The 8,100-nt window shown below is 39.4% G+C and overlaps 1 long non-coding RNA gene across 1 annotated transcript; it reads left to right on the top strand.

Annotated features, from left to right (window-relative positions):
• The first annotated feature begins 1,034 nt into the window (after positions 1-1,034).
• Positions 1,035-7,884, top strand: LOC138947621 (uncharacterized). The gene is made up of 4 exons (XR_011449734.1): positions 1,035-1,938; positions 2,617-2,698; positions 3,041-3,134; positions 6,855-7,884. It is a non-coding gene; the product is annotated as an uncharacterized lncRNA (long non-coding RNA).
• The last annotated feature ends 216 nt before the right edge of the window (positions 7,885-8,100 follow it).

The raw sequence follows: 8,100 nt of genomic DNA, 5'->3' as shown, positions 1-8,100 counted from the left end.
TTGATGTGTTTTTCGCTTATAGCAGGGGGTGTATAGTCAATCCCCGATCCCCACCGAGCACATTATCCGCCCCTGAAACCTTTTGCTTTCGTAGCTTCTTATATCTACGGCAGCTCACATTTTCGCCAATACGAAGGTGTGTTCGAATTATTCACGCCTGGCTCAATTACAATTTCTTTTAACCTGCATTAATTTTTTTAACATCTGTCCATCCAATTCATAGCCTAACCTTCAGGTTCTTGTGTACCCTAGAACCACCTGTAATGCTTCTTTTGGCACTCAGTCGCCATTTTCAGACGGAATGAACGGATAGTGAAGTGGGCTAATTTGGGATCCAGTCAAGTTTGTCCGGAATGACATAATCGGGTTTTCAAAAAGTGAGACTTGTGTTGAAACGCCTATGTCACTGTTGGGTCAATTCTTTCTCTGGCGACACGATAGGAAGTTCGCTTAAATAGCTTTTCATTTCGTGCTACGAGTATTCAACTATTCTTTTTTCTCGAAGCTTGATATAATCAGCTGTGTGTGCATGTGCACGAGATTGTCCGTGCGTGTGTGTGTGTGTCAGCCGTTTTTATCACTCATTGTGTGTGTGTGTGTGTGTGTGTGTGTGTGTGTGTGGGTCGTCACGTGGTCGTTGGTGTCTGCGTGTATATGTGTGTCAGTGTGTAGTGTGTGTGTGTGTGTGCGTGTGTGCGTGCTAGTATTCTTATGGGGGCGAGGACGCCCCCATTCTATACGGATAGTTTAGAGGTTGACCATGGGCAGCGCCATTTTGTTGTGAAATACGTCATCAGTTTGTGTACACAGGAAGTTGTGACATCCGTCACCCTATGGGATGGGTGAAGGCAACATTGTTCATCTGTAGAAAGTTGTGAAATCCGTCACCCTATGGGAGGGGTGACGTCAAAATTGGTCATCACAGAGTTTGTGTAACACAGTAACACAAATTGTTCAACAAAAACATGATACGTCGCATTGTGCAGGGTCTCAACTGCAACAAACTCAAACCGAGCCATTCATAGCATGCTGTATTTGAGTGACTTATATACCGACATTTTTATTTCTTATTTTCAGCACAGGTGTAGGAAAAATCATGAACCAAAATGTTATTTATTTTCTAATTTAACATTTTTTTTACAAATATGACCATGGTCTTTTAAACATACAGTGACATTAAACATTGTTATGTTAAAAAAAAGAAAAAAAGAAAAAAAGCTTTTGTGCACAAATCAGAAAATACATTGTACATTTTACCTACAGGCCAAACAGTGTCTGTTGGCGACAAAGGACCCAGCAAGTTGCTATTTTTAGATCGAATAAAAGTTGTCAAGAACAGGCGCTTACATTTGGATGTGTCCACTGATAGTAGGTTTGGTTGTGATCAATCAGAATGATGTGGGAATAAAAATGTATGACAGTTTGGTATGATGACATGTAATTCAAATATGCTGAAATGTAATATTATACATGATATAATTTAATTATGGCTGTTGCCATGACCATAAACCCCAAGACAGGTTTAATGTTATGTAAAATCAAAATACCAAAATCAAGCACCTACTAGACTAATCTGGTCCACGGTGCGGGAAGATTGAGGCCTTCGTTAAATGTTCAACGTTGGCCAATAATAATTTTAACAATGTACGTACGTTGTGTCGTTTTTTATTATGTTTTATTTTGTTGATCAATTGATAAATATGTCTTCCCAACATATTACAAATCAAACAGAAATAAAGTCTTAGAGAACTACAACAATTATTGTTGCCGTCAAAACCTTGCAAGGCCTCAAAAGAGATAGACTGGATCGCCGCGCCGCGCGGCGCTCATTGGCTCAGTATTGAACTTGCGTCAAGGCCGATGCGCGTAGATTCCCAGAATGTTTACTTTCGGTTAGATTCTTCGACAGCATTCGCAGAGGTGACTGCCGTTACAGAGGTGAGTAAAACTGACCATCGAAAGGAAAATAAGATTCATATTGGTAATACTAATAACATACTTGCACAAGCATGTATCTACCAAAACTGTATGGGAGCACATAGTTGGAAAGGCGTGGTGAAGCGATCAAATCGAATCGTCCGTCTCAGTCAGTGCACTGATCTGATCAGCCACCACGATTGAACGTCACTGTCTGTATTTTGTATGTAAGCAGAGCTTCCAAACTAGTTAAATCCTGATGTAGTTTACAAAAACAAAACAAAATCTCATTCCTGTTCCATTGTTATTCTTGTAGTTGTGATATATTCTAGTGAAACTGAAAGTAAGTGTTAAAAGCAGAAAAGCCGGACTGAATCAGGTAATTGGGTTGGGAAAGTTTTGCTAAGAAATCCTGTTATTTCCCTGGGTTAATAAGCATCTCTTTGTCCAACTATTTACACAATTTATTTGACTAGTTTGTGGTTTCAATTGAAATTATTGTTGTATTTATTTCTAGACTACAAGAACTTGCATTGATTGCATTTCATTGTTACAGCACAAAACACTGAATGACACATAGTGACATACTATAGCCTTCTCGTTTTACAGTATAGGTACTGATAGTTGTATACAAGTTTGAATATCACTTTGAACACTGCCACATTCAGTTCTTTTCATCATTGAATAATTTTGTTTCAGGAAGCAAGCACCACTTTTGTTGTTGATGAAAACCCCTGTACAGTCAGAAGTGTGTCAAGCTCAAAGTATTATTTCACAAAAGGTGAGAAGTTATTCGTTACATTTGCAACATTTATTGTTGAAAAATATTAAACATAAAGGCAGAATTTGTTTGTCTTGTGATTGTGATGCCTACAACTACACCCGCTTGTGATTTCTCAGTCAAGTTACTGCAGATTTGTGTATATTTCAGTCTCATGTGGTATTTGCCATATTTTTGTGTGAACATGTGTATTTTTCAAGACTTAGATTCTGTGATAACATAAAATACCATAACACATTTGACACCAGTGCATCATATAATATTTTTGGATAATTCTCATTACGCATGATTTTTTATTGTGTCACTGTGTGTACATTTACATGTGTTTTTAAATGTCAACAGGTGACAGTTCCACTTTTGGAAGAGGTGTGCAGTGAGATTGCAGAAAATGAATGCCTGTCAGCTGATCTGTGAAGCCATGTTAAAACCTTGGACTGTAAGTGTTTAGGGAAACACTGTATGAATGAATACAATTTTGTTCGAGAAGTGTTTTCACTTTTGCTTATAATGTAAAACAATTTCAAGTTTAAATTTCAAGTTATTCAGTTACGCTGAGAATAAGCTGTCATATATACATGACAAGTAAGCAGTGCTCCCTGTATGGCATACGTGTAATTATTGTTGATCATTCGCGTACACATTCCAGACTTGTCAATGTGCAAGTGTTCTTTTTGGATACAATGGTGTGTGTGTTTGCCTTTCTTTTAAAGTTATACGAGGCAGGGAATTATCCCAAGATATGGACTAATAAAAATCTATTATTGTATATATATATATATACAGTGGACCACCCCCCCCCCCCCCCCCAATTTGATAATCCCTCCCTTTTAAGACCTTATCGATGGGCTAAAACCAGAACCAATTACCTCAAAATAACATGTTTTGCAACTGTATAGTTATTTGACTTATGGTAACATGATTCTCACTTTCTGTGCAGGATTCTTGAAAATCTTGCATAATTGCGTTTTTATAAATCATAATTTGTTCTGGCTCCAAGCATTTCTCCTGCTCATCTTGGAAGCAGAATTCCCTCTAACTCCATCCAGGTTGGAAGCAGAACGTATACTAAGTTCAGTTTAGTCTGTTCTGCAACTGAGGCCTGTGGGGAAAGGGGAGTGTTTCACTGCGAGCCAGATGCAGCCATCGTAACCTGACCTCTTCTGCTTGCTGTGTCACAGTCACTTTTCCTGTTCTCAGCGCAGCCAGATAAGGGCACATTAGTGGTAGTGGTATCTGGTCTTGACCCTTTCTGTGTGGTGTAGGATTTCCTCCAGCACACAGAATAGTGTAACTAGCAGTAGTAGAGTCTGCTGTCGACAGAAAAAGGAATTTGATAGACTGTGGGAACTAAAACAGGTCAGTGACACCTGTCAAGTGTCAGTATCCGAATTCCTGACTCCGGATGTACAGGTTTTAAACACAATTAACTTTCCTGTGATAAAGAGTGTATGAAGAATGAATTAGGAAAGATTGCAGTCCCTTGATATTGAGGGAGGAGGGTGGTAATAAGGGGGTTGGGGCCGGGGAGGGGGGTTGGTGGTAAAGTGGGTGCAAGGGGGTGGGGTGGGGTGGGGGGGGGGTGTGCTAAACTGACAAAAGGATGGTCCACTTTCTGAAAACACTTGAACAGAGAACAGCTCTCTGCCATTTTTACATCTGCTGTACAGTCAATTTGGCTGTTGCTCGAGTCAGGACACAGATTCAAGTGAGTATCTTCATGTATTATGTTTTTTCCCCATTTGAACAGACCATAAAAGCTGAAATTCAGATTCCTTTTTAAAATATATAGGGGATTAACCTTCTGATTCAGTCTAAATCCTGTATCTGCAAACTGATTCCTAGCTTTTTGTGTTTTGTTTTCCTAATTGTAAAACACAGGCAGGTAAATGTGTTTGTTTCAGCGTGAATGTTCTTGCGCGCGTGTGTGTTTGTTTGTGTCAGTGTGTGTTTGTGTGTGACGGTGTGTGCATGTGCTCATGCCTTAATGTTGTAGTGTATCCATGCAGCTCTTTAGTGTTTGTTAAAAAATTAAAAAATGTAAGTGAGTGTTTACAGTATTTGTGTATGCTTGTAAAGATGGATAAATGAATGATTTGGTTGATGGATTTTGTCAGTTTAATTGACTCTAATATATTTTGTTATTCAGAGGTTATCACAATGTCAAACTGATGAGCATGAGTGGTCAGAGTGTAATCAAGTACTAATGTTTCATTTGTTACTTTGTGTGAATAGAAACACGAAAATTATCCAAAGTTTTAACGCAGAAGCGATAATACGGAGGCAATTACCTTTTTTTTTAATTATCGGTTAATAATTTTAAAATAGAAGTACATGTAGTAATTGCCTGTTCAAAGGAGATAACATTCATAGTATCCATGTCTTTTGCAGACGCTGTTTGAAAGGAGATGAATCAGGCCGTCCAGGCAAGTAAGAAGCACCATGCATTTCAGGAGACTGTCCTTCGGATTCACGGATTACGGTTGCATAATCTCCTTTCTGCCAATGCTAAAAGTGAAACCTGATGACTTTGATGCGTCTCCATTGGCAAAATCTACCCCAAAATATGACGATTGTGCTGTTTCTTCAATTGAAGATCCTCAGTTTTGAGAACATGGTGAATGGGGGTTATCCTCCTGTTCGAGTCATGCATCAACTCCAATACTTGCTGATTGTGATTCCACCCCTCAAAAATGAATCAAGCTACCCATGCAACTCCTGTACATCTTTCTCCTGTGTGTGCTTCCACAGTTTCTGTTACCCTGTAGGTGTATTCACATCAGCTTGTAGTATATATGTCAGACACTGCTCCCGGTTAAGGTGAAACTACCACAGCATCTCTTCCATCTGTTTATGGAACCCCAACAAAGAAAATTCTGTCATCGATGAAGGAAGCATCCTATGTGACACCTCATGAGAAGAAGTTCAGCCGAACTTAAAGACTCTGCAACCCGGGACTACGGGAAAAGGTGTGTTCGAAAAGCGAAGACACTCAGAGATGAATTTTACACAGGAATAACTGGTCAAACGGCTAAGACAAAAGCAGTACAGGAGGTCGACTGTTAAAAGTGCAAAATGTGTATTATTTATTTCGACCTTTCTGCACAACATTTTTGTGAAGAGGAAAGTACAACAAAAGGTAAGAATGCCTATTTGTTTTCTTGATAATGAACAGAGCATGCAGTCAGGATCTAAAGCTCGTGATTTTGTTACCAGTTGCATTGTGTGGTTAAAATGCGCCTTCAGCCTTGTGTTTATTCGTTTGTTTGCTTGCTTGTTTGCTGCTTTGTTCGTTTGGTTTGTTGTTAGTGTTATTGGGTTTGTAGTTTTTGTGCGTAACGCAAAACGATATGAGCTGATACAACATAAGATTACCGTTGGGATTTCTTGAAAAACACAATAAAAAAAAAAGTGTAATGATTTCAGAGAGAGTTTTGTGTGTGTGTTGTGGGTTTTTTTCGCTATGAAAAGTACCGGCAATTTAATTTTTATTTATGCGTGTTGCGTTCATTAGGCCACACAATGAATGAATACATGAGTCCTTGATGATATTTTTGCAAGTGACTTGACATTTGTTTGTTTATGACGGTAATAAACTTTGAAAAACGATTTGAACTAATGTACAGTATAAGCTTTGCTTGGAAGCAGAACATGCTATGTGTGAGGAGGCTGCTTCTGACTGCTGTAGCACAGGCCACAGTGGGGTCTGTGTGGAAGTCAGAAGCAGCTATGGTGCACTGGGCTTTTCTAGCTCCAGAACTGAGAAAAGAGCAGGAGTGTATTCTGGAAGCAGAACAAATTATACCTTTTTTGCATATGAAAAAGTTGTTCAATTAAATTGATTACTAGTGTGCATGACCAGTGTTACCTCTAAGTCAAGTGTGTAAAATATGAGGGCTACAATCCTGTGTTTACTATTTGTTATAAGGGGTTGAAATCTTCAAGTGGCCATTTCTCAAAATGGTGGAAATCCAGTTAGATGGTTCTGGTTTTAACCCATCGTTATTTTGTCAGTTTGTCTGTGCATAACTTCTGTAAATTTTCCTTCATTTTAAGACTGCCTCCTTTTAAAGACCCGCTTTCTCAGATTGTTTGAGGTAATACAAAGGTGGTTCTATTGTATGTGTTCAAGTGTAAGACTTTGTGGTCTGTTTGACAGGTGCTGTTCTTCGGGACAAACTTCAGGTGTTTGAGTCATGCCTTGGTCTACGAGGGAAGTTCCGGAACGCGGCCAAGGAAAAGGCTCACTCATTGTACTACGCAAGCCATGCAAGCATTACAGAGGTCACCAAGTCGACTCATGCATCAGCTTCCATTTGCCTCAGGATGTTTGAAAGGCTGGTCGAAGCAACCTATGGGTGCAAACAGGAAGACAACGCGAATGACCGACCGGTGCCAGTGTGTGAGGAAGGATGTGATCAGGTATGTTGCTGGGAGTGTGGTGAAGAAACTAAAAAAGAAAGTTTGGGGCCTCAAGAAAGGTGCATACAGATACGAGAAACTGCGCTGTTTAGAAGCACTGAGGTTCAGTGAGCTGTCAGAAAGTGATTGTGATTCTTCAACTGACATGACAACGGTGCTTAACCGAGGAGGACTGACATTTGTCAAAGACAACATTGTGCAAATGTTCCTTGACATGCAGGACATGTTTCGTCGGACTGTGGGTGTCGCTTGCTCTGCCAAAATGAAAGCTGATGACAAGGACTTTCTGCAACAGTGCCAAATCAATGATACAGTGCCTGTGCTTTTTTATGACACAGTTTATGCATTTGACATTTCTTTGAAAGTGCAAGAAGATGTTTTCGAAAATGCTGTCCTGCTTTTTTTTTTAAATCCGAGTCCACCACAAGCTGAGGACAATGTCAATGATGGACAAGGTGCAGCGCGGGTGGAAAGAGTAGAGCATGAAGAACAGGTTGCGTACCAGTGACACTAACATTAACAAGGTGTGAGACGGGCAAAGTTAGCTACATATGCAGTTGATCATATCATTAGTGCCTGTCCACGGATGCTCCCCCCTTGTTTGTGTGTATGTATGTGTGCAGGTTTGCATTTCAGTCTGCATGAGGTGAGCGATAGTGATTTTTAACTGTTGGTGCTCAGTGATTTACAAGCATGTTTTCTGTTGCTATGTAAATTCTCCTGTCTTATGTAGAACTCACACACTTTGTATTACATTTTTTTTTTTTTACAATAATCTCTCTTGGTGCTGGGTACAAATATTTTAAAAGTTTTCAGGTTCATGTTATTCTCTAGTTTCACTTTTTGTTTTACGCTCGACACGTGTTTGAATCTGTATCTGTCTGCAACTGTGAGTAAGTACACCTGAATCCAACATACTAAAGAGAAATAGAGAGCTTCAGTATTTAGTCTGTACTTTAAAAAAAATTGTTGTTGCTTGCATT

Source organism: Littorina saxatilis, linkage group LG14, assembly GCF_037325665.1.
Source record: "Littorina saxatilis isolate snail1 linkage group LG14, US_GU_Lsax_2.0, whole genome shotgun sequence".
Classification (NCBI taxonomy): Eukaryota; Metazoa; Mollusca; class Gastropoda; order Littorinimorpha; family Littorinidae; genus Littorina; species Littorina saxatilis.
The sequence above is the reverse complement of the archived record's forward strand: the minus strand, read 5'-3'. Positions and strand labels throughout refer to the sequence as shown.